The following is a 17,573-nucleotide window of genomic DNA, read 5'->3' as shown; positions in this document are numbered from 1 at the left end:
AATTGACATTGAAGGTGTTGGTCATGCATACTCATAGAATTATTCCAGATTTTGTTCCTAGGACACATACAGGGCCAAAAACAAAATTCAAATGAGCCCTGTCCACCTAAAGAGGTACTTGTAGAACAGTTGACTTACCGATATAAATAATTAGTAGCTGTCTTCACAATCTGCTTACAATAAAATGTTCAATATGTTCCCCAATGTTTATACATTGTACATCAACAATTGAATGTTATTAAGCTACTTTTTGATGCTACAGACAGTATTAAAAATAGTTAATTATGCAGATTAAATTTGGTGTATGATTCATTAATGTATTTCATTCACCTTCCCTTCATCGATATCTATGTTCCTCTAACGATAAGACACATGTCTGCGATTGCTATTTGTGATATATATGAAAATGGAATCGCCCTAGCACATCGGTGCTGCACTGCCCATTTTGGTTGCTGAAATAATGATGGGCAAATTGGACATTAGCCATCAGTCAACTGGACACTGAGACTTGGTGTCTTTCAAACTCCTTAATTCTTGACCCAAACCACATACACATATGCAGTGCTTGGCACTGGCACTGAAAGCCTATGGTGGGTAAGATTTTCATAGCAATGATCAATTGACTGACCTGTGTCAACCCCCTAACTTCCAGAACGTTCTGCCTTAGCAGTTTTTTTTTTTTAAAACACCTCTGTGATTAGGCCGCTTTTTACTCTCTCTGATACTATTTTAGTATTTTGATGTGTGAGTTTTTTGGGTTTCTCCATAGCTCTACATAACACACCATTGCATCCAAAATATCATTTTCGAAAGTATCGTCTTTGTCAACATTTTGGCAATTAGTGCCTGCGGGTGCTGGGTTTCCAAACAGTGTGACTCTGTGTTTTGCTTTGCATGCACCCTCCTTGGGTCCTTCCCTTGTGTTTTTCACATCCCCCCAACACCATTGCTCTTCTTCCCTCTGCCTACCAACTTCGTAGTGTTCTCTGTCTCTCCTATCTTTTGCAACTGTTTCTCTATCGACTACCCTGCTCTCATCACTAAATCTGGTAGGAAGGACTTCTTGGTCTCCAACACCGGCCTTCCTATCGATGATACCTATACCTGTGCTACGTCCAGGAAAACCCTCAGCGACATCCTCTTTGTCGTTCCCTCACCACACCTATGGACTCTACATATGGTCTCTGTCATCTCTCCTTTCTCTTCTTTTCACATGAATGGTGGCACTCGGTGGGAGGCCCGATGGGCCTCCTTCCACTCTGTGCAAGGTCATCTTTAATATTTACTTAATGCCTCTTGATTAAGAGGTCTCCTTGTTAAAATCTCCTTCTTGGAGAATTTAACATCCAACTGGATGTTTTGTGTGCTTCCTCAGGACACACAGAAAACTGCTCTCCTGAACACCCCAACCATTGGAGCCAAATTGGACTATTGCAATGCTCTCCTAGCAGGCACATCAGCCAAAAACATAAATAGACTACAAATCACGCAGAACAACACTCTCCGGGCCGCTCTTAGTATCCCAAGAAGAGAGCATATCACCCAGGCCAGGCTCTCAGCCCAATGGCTCCCAGTCAAAGAACGGATCACCCTCAAAATCCTCACCCTCACTCACAAATGCCTCTCCTTCTCCGCCCCGTCCTATCTTTCAGATACCATCCTCAAACCTTCCTCCACACGTCCCACTAGGACGCAATACGCTAACCTACTCTGCACCCCACGCATCAAAAAAGCCAAAGCCGGAGGTCTAGGTTTTCCCTACATTGCAGCACAGACATGGAACGCTCTCCCTTCAGACATCCGAACAGAAAACTCACTTCCCATCTTTCGCAGGAAACTGAAAACCTCGTTCCTTGCAAAATAATTAGCAAACTCTCAGGAAGCCATGTAAATATACTGCCTTGCTATTGTATATATTTCCTCTGTAATTTATGTACTGCTTGTAACTACGGTTTCCTTTGCAACTAAGATGTCTGTAACAAGCGCCACAATGCTTCTGGGCTGATGTGCGCTCAACAAATTTGAATAAATAAAATAAATAAATAAATCCCTGAGGACGTGCTTTCCAACTTGATCCCTTCACCCCTTGTGTCCTGATCTTACTCGATCGCTACTCTGCCTTTGACATGGTGAACACTACCATCATTTTCAACCATCTCATGATAACCAGGGTTATACTGATCATGCCCTGACTTGGCTGACTTCTTTCCTCTCCTATTGACCATCCCTGTTCCAACTTGGGTCCTTCCTCTACTCTATCTCTAACTGTTTTTTCTCCCCTATCCCCTGCTGATCTGCTGACTGAAACTGTGCTGGTTGCCAGGAAACCGTTGGCCTGGCTACCCTTTGATCTTGGGGCTGGGTCCCCTCCCCGCCAGTTACCCACCTGCACTGCTCCCTGACAACACTTGCACTCAGGGACTGTTTCTGTATCCCTACAGCACCCTAACAGCAATTGACACCTGTTGTCTGCACCTACCCTTGCACTTTCCACCTGCTGTCCGCGCTCTTTATTTATTGGATTCCTTTATTTTTTTGACTGTTTATCCTATGCACTCCACTGGCCCCCCCTTCCTTTTGCACCTTTGTGATATCAGTGTCACCTGGACTAGTAAGACCTTTGTCTCTGTCCCCCCTCGGTATCCCCTCCCTTGCCTCATCGTGCCTTGAAGCACTTGTGCATATGTGCGTTATAAATGCCATATCATATCATTTTATGATATTGTGGTCTGTTTTGTACAGACACAAAAGGAATCTTAGGTTACACAAAGCTTTCAGTGCCTCGTACTATCGGTTTTACTTAGCTTCACTGTAACTGTGGTCTATACCGTGTCTATTACAGACTTTGTGATTTCTTGCTTAGATTCATGGTACAAAGGATAGAGTCTAGCAAAGGAATTCTATGTTGGCTGGTTTGGCCTGCGCTCACCGGCCTTTTTCAGATTTTGAAAACCGATCTGCCGCAAAGGGCACACCCTGCTTCAATAGTGGGAACCAATTCTTCATCACCTCAGGTCCTTTCCTGACTTGCTACGGCCTTCCCAAGAAGATACGCTTTTCTCTTGACCGTCGTGATTGCGTGAATTCGTGCAAGTGCAGGGTGGCTGAGAGGAAATGGCGTGCTTCTTGTACATCCTCCGACAAACTGGCCTGCCGTCCGCTCCAAAGGCAATACCGGCTCTCTGTCCTCACCAAGAAGAGAGCTTATATACAAGCCCGCATCTTGGCGGCATCTAATAACTCGGCTGAACTCTTTAAAATCTGCATCGAACTTGCCAATCCTGCTGTAGCCTCTACCTCTCCTGTCCCTTCCCAGGCCCCCTGCACGGCACTGGCTTCTCACTTCATTTCAAAAACTCAGGCCATCCTGCCCTCACTCTCCTCCTCTCCCCTCCCTCCCTATACTCCCTGCTCTTGTGCTGGCCCTTCTGCAGCCACCCCTCCTCCCTCCTTCTCTGACGTTCCCCTGTTCTCCACAGACAAGCTTTCTAGACAAGTCTGATCTATGAAAGTATTGTCAAAACAGGTCCACCCTTGTTCCTCCAAACACATCAAGGACCACATTGACACCGTGACTCCTTCATTGACTGACTTCTGCAACCACTCCTTCACCCCTGGGGTCTTCCTATCTCCCCTGAAGTACTTCCTTGTTTACCCTCTTCTTAAGAAACCCTCTGCTGATCCCTCCTGCCCGGCCAACTATCGCCCAATCTACATCACTCCCTTCCTGGGCAAGCTCCTGGACAAACTGGCCATCTCCCAGCTTAATCTCCACACTGAATCTGTTGGTTGTCTTCATTCACATCGGTCTGGCTTCAGAGCTGCCAGAAGCACAGAAACTGCTCTCCTGAAAATCCATGAAAACCTGCTCTCCAACCTTGACTCTAACACCTCCTGCCTCCTCATCTTGCTTGATCTCTCTTCTGCATTTGACACTGTCAAACACGCCATCCTGCTAAAGTGCCTCCGCGATAACCTAGGTATCATGAGTCAGGCCCTGGCATGGCTGGCTTCCTTCCTTTCTGACCGACCCTCACAGGTCCAACTTGGGTCCTTCCTCTCTGCTACCTTTTTCTCTACCTGTGGTGTCCCCCAGGGGTCTAAACTCTCTCCCTGGCTGTTAAACCAATACCTGGCACTCCTTGCCCACCGCATTGCCACTTTCTGCCCCAACTTTCAGTGCTATGCAGATGACACTCAGCTCATTTTCAGGCTACCTTCAGCCACCTCTTCCCCCTCCCTCATCTCTGACTGTCTGTCTGCTATCCAGGAGTGGTGTGCCGCCAATGACCTCTGCCTTAATGCCAGTAAGACTGAGATTCTCCTCATTGGCACACCCATTCCCTCCTTTGCTGTAGCTCTCTGGCTGGCCTCTCTTGGCCCTCTTCCTGCTCCCACCTGCAAGGCTAAAAACCTGGGGGTCATCTTTGACTCTACACTCTCTTTCTCCCCTCACATCTCTGACGTCTCTAAGAAGTCACACTACCAGCTGCACCTCCTCAGAGGTATTCTTCCTTTCCTCTCCTTCCCCCAGAAGCTCACTGTCTCCAGAGCTCTGGTTTTCTCCAGACTGGGCTACTGCAACAACCTCTTTCTAAATCTGCCTGCTTCTACTCTACCCCCTCTGCAACTCATCCAGGACAGGACTGCAAGACTTGTCCTTGGCCTCAAGCCCAGGGATCGTATCTCTCCAGGACTGAAATCTCCGCACTGGCTCCCTGTGGCTGCTAGGATTAAGGTAAAACCCTCTGCATTGTCCACAAGGCCTTCTGGGGCCTGGGGCCTCAATACCTTCAACTATCTATTCCCAAATATCTTCCCTCTCGAGCTCTTTGCTCATCCGCCTCCAACTCCCTCATGGTCAGTCGCTTCTCCAAGCAACGAGTTGGTGGTAGATCTCTCTCTTCAGCTAGGGCCTCCCTCTGGAACAGCCTCCCCGCCCCGGTGAAACTTGAGGAGAACCATCTTCGGTTCTGGAAGCACCTAAAAATCGTCCTCTTTGCTTCTGCTTTCTCCCCCGTCCTCCCTGCTGAAGTCCTGGCTGACAATGAGACTGCACGGGTTACCTGGCCACCCATATGAACTCGGGCCCTAGCCCTGCCAGTTGCACGCTTGCGCTGCCTCCCTGGCAACCCCTGCACCTGGAGACTGTTTTCTGTATCCCTCCAGTCCCCAAACCAGCACTTATGTCTGCACTCACCCTGCATTTGCCATCAGCTGGCCGTTCTTTATTTATTTTATATGATTATTTATTATCCCATGTACTGCACTTTCACTCCCCCCCGCACTTTTCTTTTCCCCATTCCCTTGCACGATCTGAATGCCACCTGGCCTAGTAAGATCGTTGTCTGTCTTCCCTCTGTTCCCCCTGCCTTGCCTTGTCGCGCCTTGAAACACTTGTGTATACGCGTGTTATAAATGTCATATCATATCATATCACTACTGCAATGTTGAGCACAATGCTACAGACTTCTCAGGTCCGCATTTGAAAAGCAGGTGAAAGATTCCGAAAAAATTGGCTAACATTCATTCACGCTTAACCTATGCACACGCACTGCCGATTGAGACAAGACATAGTTAGATTATAAATACAACTAACCAGGTATGGGCAAGCAATGTGACCTGTCTCGCTTGAACCTAGACAGGTCTGCCTCAGGTGGGATAGATAGTGTGAACGGCTGTCCCATGTTACACTCAGAACCTAATGAATACAAACCTCTCATGAAAGAAGCAAAGAGATAGGTTGCAGGGTTTAACAAGGTTAACTTTATTCCAAAATTAAATAATAATCAACAAAAAAGGTAGATGCTGTTCGTGAACGTTGAGACTCCAGGGCTAATGATTTTGCCTATAGAAAGGCCACAGTGTCGTGAATGACATTACATATAGGTTCATAACCTGCACTAGTGATGGGTGAGACGGTATTCAAGATCACGCTGCATTGGTGGATGCCAACAATTTATTTTTCTTGTGTTTTTCGAATGACGTGCACCTTCTGCGCTCAGTGCTCCATGGAGTGACGGTCACTTTGTGGGATGATGCTTGTGGGGAAAGAAGAAATGTATCAGTTCACACTGCGGCATCTTCTCCAGTATGTTTTAATATTGTGGCATTCATTCACAAAAACGAAATCTACCAAACATAAGCACTGAAAACAAGCTTCAATTGTTTTGTGACCTGGGAACGAAATGAGCAATCGCCAGGCCAGAAGGGCGGAAGCTGTGGAATACCCACAAAAATGATAACATTTGCTGTTATGAAAGTGGACATTGGAACATTTAGTTTCAATTTATGCAAACCGTTGTTCAGAGCGGACACTGCGCTTATGCCAAGAGAATGGAACAACCGCACATAATCTAAGTTGAACTGTACATTGGTGTTTTGGTTAAGTTGGAATGAGTAATGGTTGGGATTTTGTGCCTGTATTGATTATTGACCTTGTTATGGGTTGTTCGCTGGAGCATATTGTGATGATTACTCATATACGAGACAAAAGCACAACCTATATGCAGGCTAGTGATATCTAAACCACTTCGTCCCATGAAATATCAGGGTGTGCAATCAAGGTTGCATTATTAAAAGGGCCGGGATCAGAACATTTTCCAAGGGTAATTGTTTCGCTTTCCTATAGATAATATTCCCAGTTCCGTTCCAATGCCATCTGTCTGTTGTCCCATTTCTGAGTCACTTTATCCATAGCTTTGAGAGCTATACCGACTTCTTAGCTCTAACATTTCATGCACACCATAGTCTAAAATAGTCCGCCACATTGTCTGTGTGCGTTCATTGTGTGTGGTTTGTGTTCGTTATTCTCTTTCATCCGATGCAGAATTATAACATAAATTAGAATACAGAACGGACACTAAAATATATTTTTATTCTGTTATCTACACAGATATATATCGTTATGTGAATGCCATAGTTTCCAGCTGCCATTGGATGGCTTTTTCAACCAACAATGGCAGATACACCTAACCGCATCGTTCGGCATCACCATCATGTGGGACAATAGACCGGGACCAATATTCCCTATGGCGGTAGCAGCGACAAGGAGCAACCTGTCATCGTTTATGGTGTAGCTAGAATCTGATGCATTGAATCCACATCTTCTCCCAAAAGGAACACCATGTGTATTTGATTTGGGATGCGCTGTGAGAGTGTGTTGATCTTCTGTGTTCTGCGTCAACTGACATTATTACATGGGTGATGACTAGGCGCGTTTGGCTATGCTGCCCACTAACCTCATGCAAATAGGTGGATCATATTGTTTGGAATAGTGATGTCAGCTACAAGGGCGGGGGATATGATTTAGTGCCGCAGGGGCAATGCGGCAACGGATAAGATTAGCACAAGAGGGCCACGCCCGACTCCTTGTTTTTGCATGTGTAAAAGTGAGGAAAACTAAGGCAAGATACATAGGAACTTTATTACGATCGATCACTGTTTGCTGAAAAAAACATGCCCAAATGATCGGGACAATAATATTTTAACATAATACAGTGTTGCCTATTTACATAATACTGTGTTAGTGCAGTCGTGTGTTCTGTGTCAACTTCAGTGGCTGCAGTATTTTTTCCTCTCACGGTGAGTGTTTGATTACTGCCTGCAAACGAAAACGGATCAGCTGTTTATAGACTCCACCCCCAGCGGAGTACAGTTGAGTGTTCTGTGTTCCGTGGCGACAAGGTATGCAGTTTTGGACTTGCTAGATTCCACATGAGCATGGTGAGTGAAAGCATTTTTCACAGCCTTTATATTTACAATGTACAAGACCATGACACCAATTTGCTAGCTCGGCTCCTCGGTGAAAGTGCCACAGAGCGGGGACTGTGGGGAGGTTCTCCCTTTGATCCGCAATCACCAGCTTGTCTGCTACTTCTGATCCCGCCATGAAAGGAAAATATAGAAACAACTCAAAGCGCTACCATCTAAGGAGCTCAGTCCAAGTGCAATTGCCAGCGGACAAGCTCCTATAATCAGGATCTGCTGGTGTGGGACTTACAGGGGGGACAATGGCTCAAGGAAAAATCACAAACATTTATCCCCCAGAAGGAGAAGAAGCTGTATAGCCAAATCCTCTTATCTGATGCCTCAGTTCAAGATCCATCAATACTGTGGGTTGGTGAAGGCACGCAGCAGGATTTAGACACTTCGGGGATAGTACTTTCGCAAGTGTCAGCAGAAGTAAGCATGCCCCTGACTGGAGTGTGTCTCAGCCTCAAAAATTACATCAGAGCAGCGGAGAACGCCTACCAGCGACTAAGCATTTCTCCTGCACTCTTTAAAATGCAACCAACGGAGTTGAATGTTATCTCCGACACTCACTCCTCTTTCAACTTCCATGAAGATACTTTGTTTGCAAAGAATAACCCAGCTTTGCTATCAATTCAGGGTGATGAGACCAGCAGCCATGCCCCCCACCTCTGACGAGGGCCCTAACTCAATTACAGCTTTAAACATTGTTCTGCAAGCCTTCATCAGACTGTATGACTTAATCACCATTGCCTTATCTCAAATCAACAAAGAACTGGGAGAGTGCATGCTCTGCACTGCCCAGGGCACATTAAGGGGGACTGCAACTGAGAGACAATCAGCCCAGGGCAGGCGCTCCAACCCGCCAGGGCTCAGACTTTGATGAGCAAGTCCCTCAGCCATTGAAAGATCATAGCAAAGTTCCTGACCCCACTAACAATTACGGCCTACCTTCTGGGAGGAACGGAACACCTGCCAAGAAACCAAACAACATCAAAAATGTGCCTAAAGGACACAACAGGGACTCATGTAATTTTTCCGGCATATGTGGCTTTGGTCCAGGAACAACAATGGGTCTGCTGTAAACTAGGAGAAGATGGATCATATTGTGGTTCCGGATGATTCAAGCCACAATGGGAGTATGCCCAGTCCCCCAGAAGCCACAGTGATGGAAGTCAGGAAGAGTACCAAAGAGGAAACAACTCCAGTAGCCGGATCATGGAACAAAGGGCGGCAGCGCTCGCACCTCTCTAAAACTAGGTTACCAAAGGGCCAGAAGGACACCAACATCAGTGCCGAGTTGCCTGCAAAATCCAGGTCAAGTTACCCAGGCCCAGTCCCAGTAAAATCGTCAGGCCCTTATCCAGTAAATTCAGAGAAGTGAAGGCGCCTAGAGCCCCATGTGGAGTTACATATTTATAGTCAGGCCAGGAGAAGCCTAGGTAATCTCAAGGAAACACCAAAGCCAACGTCATTCTGGGACTCGGGGTCTAAGAAGGCAACCGACGTTAGCTCCCTTGTAACGTAGCAGCAACATTTGGGATTACGGCCTATAATCTTCAAATCGGTTTTTGAAGAAGACAGGAACGTCCCACTCAATAGACAGGGCATACTTGACGTCTTGGCCTTGATTCTTCTCTTAAAAGACATCTCTACTGCTGAAATCCAGTTCGTTCATCTGTTTGGCTGCCAGCACCTTGGGAAATGTGCGGTATTCTTCCACTCTAAACTGGTGGAAACATTAGTCAGCTATTGCCAAGAAGACTTGCTCCTGAATAGTTTTGAGACATACCAAGCCATCACAACAGGTGTGCCTGGCTGCCATCAAGGGAGGGCAAAACTGACTGCTCTGTGGTTTTTCTACCCCAGCCAGCGAAGGCTGGTCAACCAGGAAGGGTCCGCCTCAGGTTGGGTACTGGCTCTTCAGTTAGCTCCCTGTTCGCACAAGACTGCGTCCCTGTGGTCGTAATAATTTGCTCTTGGAATTCGAGAGGCCACAACTCTTTTTTAAATGCAGGTGAGAATGTCTTATTTAAGCGGGCTGACATCTTCTTACAAGAAACCTGGCTAAGGGATATGCGCTCGTTTGAAGGATACATTTCTATTTGCTGTCACAAGAATGGTGCTAAAGGGTAACCTGGGGGGGGGGTTATTAGTGGTGGTAAAAATGGAGAGGGGGAGGAAACTCCACCGTCTGGAAACGATGGAGGTTGGCCTCCTGATCACTAAAGTAGTGGACACTAGCAATGATAAAGTAGCTCGGGCCCTCTTAATCAACATCTACTTTAATCCACTGATGGGAGATTTTGAGACTGTGATGAATTAGATTGAAAATGCCCTACATGAATGGCAAAAAGAGGGGAGGGAGGTCCCATCATCTTAGGAGGGGACTTAAATATTGAAATTGTACAGTGATAGCCAATGAGGTTGATGAGCCTGAAGGGAGAGAAACAAGTGGGCTGAACGTGTGGACCTCAAGAAGGGCCAACATTGGGAGGGAATGGTTGCACTTCCTGTCAAGATGGGGCTTCACCCAATCTAATTTGATCGGGGACAAGTCACTAAAAGATACCCCAACCTGGGCCAACTCAATCACATCTTTATTGATTGATTACATCTTCACAAAAAACATTGATTTGGCTAGATTGAGAGATCTACAGATCCTAAAAACCACTAGGAGGGACCACCCCCTCCTCCTATTGACGGTGCTGGCTGTAACCGCGCTGGACACAATGGAATCCATGGGTGATAGACTACTATCAATTTTGGCTGAATATCAAAAAGAGGCATGCCCTGTGGTGGAACAATCTCAACATAGAAGAGAGAAGGGGGGCAGCTACACCCAACTCATTTCCCAAACTACTGGGAAGAATGGGGGCCTTGGCTCCCAGGAGACCATTTAGTACAACTCTAGATGCTAAGCATTGCCCATTTGATAGCAAAGTTTCAGAAAGAAATGGCCTGCTACAAATGAAATCAAGAGTGTAAAAAGAAATCTTTCATGAGTAACAAGTTGGACTGCAAAAGGAAATTAACACTCTAAAGCATAAATACACACTTTGGTGTAGACATGGGAAAACACACAAATAAATGCTTATTAATCAGGGTCTGCTGGCAAATCTTGTAAAGAAAGACACCCGTGAAATCTGGTGGACGTTGAATAATAAGAAGAGACTGCAATCTCCATTTCAAACCACAGGGGTGGCAGAGGAAGACTGGGTGAGCTTTTTCAGGGTAAGTTTAGTTCGGGCAGGGCGTTGTTCAGTGGGGAATCACAAGTAGCTGACTAGACCCCACCTGGAATGCCAAATTTGAAAGGGAGGATTTGGAATTAATCATCTCCAATCTTAACTCAAGGGCAGGCGGCCCGGATGGGGTGACAAACAGGGTCTTGAAAAATAATCCCCCCTCTCTGGGCTGACATCCTGGGCAATCTATTTGAGCAAAGAGCTAAGTATGACAAATGTCCAGAGTACTGGCATAGTTCAATATTGATGCCCACCTTTAAAAAAGGAGATAGGGCATACCGGGAGTTATCGTGCCATTTCACTCATTGACACATCCTCCAAGGTCTTCGCCACTATGGTTCTGCGAGAATGTAGGTCCTTGGCGGAGGTCACCCATCACCTACACCCATTACAAATAGGATTCAGGAGGGGCGTGGGAACCTTACAGGGTAGGCAAGTCCTCTAGGCCTGTCTTTTGGAGGTTAACAGTAGGTGGCCTACAAATCTGTAAGTAGCAGCCATAGACCTCTCTGTAGCCTTCGATAACATGGATATTCCTTGTTTACGGAAGAATCTGGTAAATTGGGGTATTGACCTGGGCCTTCTGGCCATGTTCCAGATGTTATACTCCCACACCAACTGCAAAGTGAGAGCAAACAGAAGAGCAGACCTTTCTAGAGCCATGTCTGTTGTAAAGGGAGTCTGACAAGGGTGCACTGTTGCACCTATTCTCTTCATTTTGTATCTGGCAGATTTTTGGGAGGAAGATAAGACATTTTAGGGTTCGCCTTGAAGTGGAGGGAGTTGTCAGTGGGATGCATTGTCTATTCAGATGATGTAGTCCTGATTGATTACACTCCTGCAGGACTACATGGCTGCTTGACTGGGCTCATGACTTACGTATCTAAGACCCATCTCACAGTAAATCCAGCTAAATCTGTGGTGATGACGTGTAGTAAGAGGAAGAAACAGATCAGTTATAGCTGGGCAATCAATGAGACGTGGATCAAGAAAGTGGAGTGTTTCCAATACCACGGTTTTTCAGTTTCTCACAAACAAAGACTCCTAATTGCGGAAATGAAAATGGAAGCTAAAGTGGCAGTTTTATCTCTATCCAAAGCAGTTAAAGGTAGGTTATGTGAATTCTCCATCGTGACCCTAATTGAGTTTTACTGGGCCAAGCTATCAGTGATTTTATTGTATGGAGCCGATCTGACTCAGGGTAAGAGTAGAAAGTACCTGGACAAATACCAGCTTGGTATTTGCCCGAGGGAGAACTTAGACTCTGGGCCTCATCACGAGTCTAGCGTGATTTTTCCCCATTGGGCCCAATAGGGAATGAGGAATTCCCGAATGGGCCCAATGGGGAATGGGCAATAACCCTTCTGCCAAACCCGTGATCTGGCGCTAATAGCACCGCGCCGGGGGGTTTGGCGGTAGGGCTATTAGCGCCGGCGCTAATAGTGCCGGCGTTACCGCCCAACTCGTGATGAGGCCCTCTATGTCAAAAAATGCCCATTAGCCAAGCTCAGAGATTGGTACCTCAAATTTGGACTGGACTGTTTGCTGACCCTAGATTTGTTGGGACCTAAATTAGGGATCCCTGCAGAGCTAAGACTCTGCAGACTGTGTGGAAGGGAATTTGAGTTGCTGCAACATTTGGTGAGGTATTGCCCCAGGGTATTCAGAGTATTGAAGGAGAGGATTGCAGCATTCACTCCCTTCATTCATTTCCCTACAGGTCTTATAGCATCTGACATCCGTCACAGCCCCCCCATGCCAGCGCTCATCCCCCGGGTGCGAACCGCCTTTGATAGAGGGGGTGGGATGGATGGGCCTGGGGCGTGCAGATAAGGCACAGGAAGACTGCTGAATGGAGACAAACTTATGTGGATTACAGGGGGGCGGCCTGCCTCAGGGGAGGCCTGCCTGGAGACACGGGGTCTGAGGAGGCCATGTGAGCGATGGCCCCTGGGCGTGGGATACCTTTTGAAGTGTACATGCTGTTTGGCACCTTGGCCGTTTGCGCCCGTCCCTTGCCCTTATGTGATGTTAACTTTCCATGACATTCGCTTAGATGGGAACACTGAGCAGGACACGGGGCATCCATTTTTGTACCCCCTTTCCACTCCATTTTGGTGACCAGGCCTCACTGCGATAGTACAGCGCGCAGAGCACATGGCCCACAGCCTCGTTCCCACTCTGACTGGAAAACTCCAGAGGTATTTGTAAGATCTAATACATGTAACACATCACTCTCTGAGATCACGGTCCTGCATGTGAACCGGCCTGAACCAAGCACATGGCTCGTTCATCTCCACAAACGTGTCCTTGCCCACGCACCCTCGCCAGTGGAAAATTACTGCCATTCTGACCCTGTGTCCCTGCAAGGTATTCTCTTCATGTGCCAGACCACTGATCACGCCATGTTGCCCACCTAGCAGATCCCCAACTAACATTAGACCCCTACTGCAGTATATCGTTGCCTATCAATAACAAATGCCACATATCAGGGATTCTTGTGAGCACAGACCCACACTTCAAACAGTGTATTATAGTAGTCGAGACCCTTGACCTAAGGCCTGTATAATCCAATGTTAATTGATAGTATTGATATATGTGTGACTTTTATAGAGACATAACCGACTGAAAGACTTTGAACAAGTGTTATTTAGTGCATGCATTATTGATAATATATTATGTTAGTTAGATAGTGACCACCTCGCTTCACAGGACCTGAACTTCACCCATTCAGAGCACATGTGTCTGACGTCCATCCTTGAATGGAGACACACTTGATTGATTTAAAAAATCGAAACAACCGTTGTTAAAATATATGTGGTATTGATATATGTGTGACTTGATAGTATTGATATATGTGTGACTTTTATAGAGACATAACCGACTGAAAGACTTTGAACAAGTCTTATTTAGTGCATGCATTATTGATAATATATTATGTTAGCTTAGATAGTGACCACCCCACTTCACAGCGACCTGAACTTCACCCATTCCGAGCACAGGTGTCTGACGTCCATCCTTGAATGGAGACACACTTGATTGATTTAAAAAATCAAAAGAACCGTTGTTAAAATATATGTGGTGTTTTATTTTGTAGCTTATTTTGATGACACAAAAATACAAAACTTTACGCATTGTACAGTTCAGGTTGCAGCACAGCGAGAGAAAATCCCCTGTACTGACCGCTGTCACTCGGGAACATTTCTCTTATGGCACAAACGGCACAGGCGGGTATCACTCTTCGAACGCGGTGCCCAAGCCTCCCGTGAAGCCACCATGTAAAGGAACGATAGGCCACCAGCCTGTACCACCTGTGAAAAGGAATGAAACAAACTGTTTTTAAATGACCAAGATAAGTTTAATAAACGTTTGTTGTCAATGACAATTCTTGTAGCTAATGGCATTCTGCTCGGACAAATGCTATCTAGACACTGCACACTATTGAACGACTTTCATGCGTTACAATGATATGTAGATGTCATTTTGGATATAGTAGAAGATCACGAAATAGGAGTGGCATGACAAGCAGAGTATACTTACTCGTTACTCGGATTACGAGGACGAACAGTTGCGCGAAGTTCGTGCATAAGCACCATCATTATCCTCAACACGGACCGTGTGAGGCAGGCTGCCCTGAAATCTGGCAGCTCGGTGATGCATTGCAGTCGTGGCTCGCCTTCCGAAATGTAGGCCACGCATCCCGAGTTTTCACAGCAGCAGCAGTTCTCCTCCTCGGTCGGCATTAGCTTGCACCGATTGCATGTGCACCAGGTGGAAACACCATCCATGCGACTAGGTCCAGTGTCTTCATCCGTTGATTCGTCCTGCCAACTGCTGTCCGAAGCCCCATCGTTTTCGCGTGTTTCCCTTTCCAGTACTTCCTCCTCGGTATACTCAGGCTCGTACATGTAGGGCATTATTGTATCCATTGTGTGTTGCACAAACTAAAATAATTGATAGCGGTGGTACTGGTATCTGTCCACACGGGCTACAAGCAATGAAGGTAGCTGACCAGAGCACAGAAACAAGTCACAGAATAATCAAAGTAACACAGAGTGAGGAATGGAATCGAAAATCTGCTGCTGTGTGTTGTGAAATGGTCTGTTTATACTTATTGAGGAAAGAGGCGTCCTGCCATTTCCATGGCGACACGTCATTAGCTGAAGCGCAGCGAATGTTGACACGAGACGTGCTTTGGCGTTGTGAAATGGGCGGTACGCGTCTGCTGATGACAGGCTCAGAGGCTGGGGGATATGATTTAGTGCCGCAAAAGCAGGTCAGCCAGGGCGATGGGGGAAATGATAGGATTATCACAAAATGGCAGCTCCCTGGTGCCTGTTTTCGCGTGCGTTTAATGGATGAAAACGCCGGTAAGGTCCATGGGAAATTTTTCTAAAATCGAGCGACTTAGGCTTAAAAACACATGGCCGACCCGTAGGGGCAATAAAACATTTTGACCGAACCATTCCTTTAAGACAACTGCCCACCTGTCACTCATTCTAGCTCTGAAAAAGTGTTTGATTACTCTGTTTGCCAGACTGGATGAGGTGACAGAAGGAGCTCAGCTAGAGGTAGAGGAACTGGTGGGCACCGGGTAGGACTTTCTGAACAAACTGTGCTACATCCCCATTTTTGTAGAGGGAAGGATGAATTGGAGGGTTGAGGCATTTATGTCTAGATGCTAACATTGAAAGCACTGGGGTTTATTTTGTAGCGAAAGGCTGTACTAATTGTGCGATCATTTAGAATGTTAATTTGCGTGCGCCTTTAAATTGTAACTAAAAATGAATTGTATTGTTTACGTTGTCAATGTTTTGTTTTTGAATATTATGTAAAAGTACCTTGTATACTGAAAACAATAATACCGTTATTTTCCAACATCTAACTTCCAAAGTGGTTGCCTTAACTATTCAACCACAACAACCACTAAGCGAAAAAAGAAACTCTTAAGGATTGCCTATTCATCTAGGATAAGGAAGATAAGCCCATCCGTTGCTCAAATAACGGGGGGATTCCTCCTGACACAACATACTAGATTTTCACACTTAAGGAGCTACCCTGACCACTCCAATAGCAAAAGTAGCAATCATAGCACAAAGCAATGCAGTCTTCTAATTGTTAACTCCTAAGATGATATGCCCTACAATAAAGGTCATTGATTTGCTACCTGAACAACTTAGTTCCCCTAACCGCAAGGAACCAAAATTGCTTTTAATATTACCTAGCAATAACAGCACTCTTAATCTTTTTAAGTATTTCAGCAGTCTAATTTGATTTGGCTTTAACAATTTTCACTTGCCAGGCATACAGTGCAGGTGTATTTAAATGTTACTTTAACGGGATACCAATGGTCCTGCATACATTCATTGTATTTAGAGACTTCCTCAACTGGTGTGACCAAAAATAAATCATGCACCCCTCCATTCTGTGTAATATCTACATGACAACCCTTTTGATCTATCTTTCAGTATCAAAGCATGATTTAAATCTCATTACTAAGCATACATTATTGTTGGGTTAGATATTCATGATCATGAGACCTTTTTTAGACTTTGTTTTCTTGTACACTGCACCCCTGAGTGAACCCAGTGGCATGAAAGAGGACTCAGAGCACCTAATTCCCTGCATTGTCCAACCCTCGTGGGTGCCAACGCTTATAGCACCTGCAGGTTTGAGATGGGGCTGTTTTGTTAAAGAAAAGCAGTAATAAAGCTGTGGATTGTGTGTGCCCTGCTGTGTTGCCTTGGAGATGCAGCATGGTACACAGCAGAGGTGGGGATCTAAACAATAGAGTGCAGACAAGGAGTGGGCACTGGTTTCAACCATAGAGTATGGAGCATAAGTGTGGTAAGGTCAAACAGGCTGCACGCACAGAGGCAGTCGGACTTCTTCTCCAGAAGAGCTACCTGTGAGCAATAAGAAGTGGCCAAAGCAGGCCTGCATATGAGCAGCAATCTGAGTCCATTGAAGAGGAGACTGTTGGTGAGCGGTGACAAAGAGGAAAGAGTTGATAGATGAGGGAGGGGGCAGACTGGGGGAATGGCTAGCATAGAAAGGGGTAAATAGCATGGCTGCAGCACCTGAGTCCTTCTGTGTGGCCCAGCCAGGAAGGAATGCAATTTTAAGAATGACTGTCTGGTATTAGTGCCTGGAATATCTTGCAAATATGTGGTAAAAAGGGTGCTGAGCATCTGGATGGAGTTACTGAATGCATCAGTTGTTTCACTCTATCAATGGTACGTGTTCACTGAAAGAAATATTAACTAATAGCATCATTCCACCATTCTGACCTTCTCTATGTCATAAGTTGGCGGATATGCTTGTATGTCCTCCTTCTATTGGAAACTCAATTTAGATTTGAAGTTGGACATTGGTAGTTAGCCTCATAAGGAGCTGACAGCTGCTGCCTGACTTCTACCCTTCATCTAACCACACAATCTGGTGCCATATTTCTGGCACCCATCAGGCTCAGAGAGCATAGGGAAACAGGTATGAGCTAACTAGGAAGCCTAAAGGAGGGGTCTCGAAGTATGGTCCTCGAATCCCACTCACAGTACATTTTTAGGAGAGCCA

This window comes from Ambystoma mexicanum, chromosome 4q (assembly GCF_040938575.1).
Source record: "Ambystoma mexicanum isolate Mex_15411 chromosome 4q, UKY_AmexF1_1, whole genome shotgun sequence".
Classification (NCBI taxonomy): domain Eukaryota; kingdom Metazoa; phylum Chordata; class Amphibia; order Caudata; family Ambystomatidae; genus Ambystoma; species Ambystoma mexicanum.
This window is presented reverse-complemented; position numbering follows the sequence as displayed.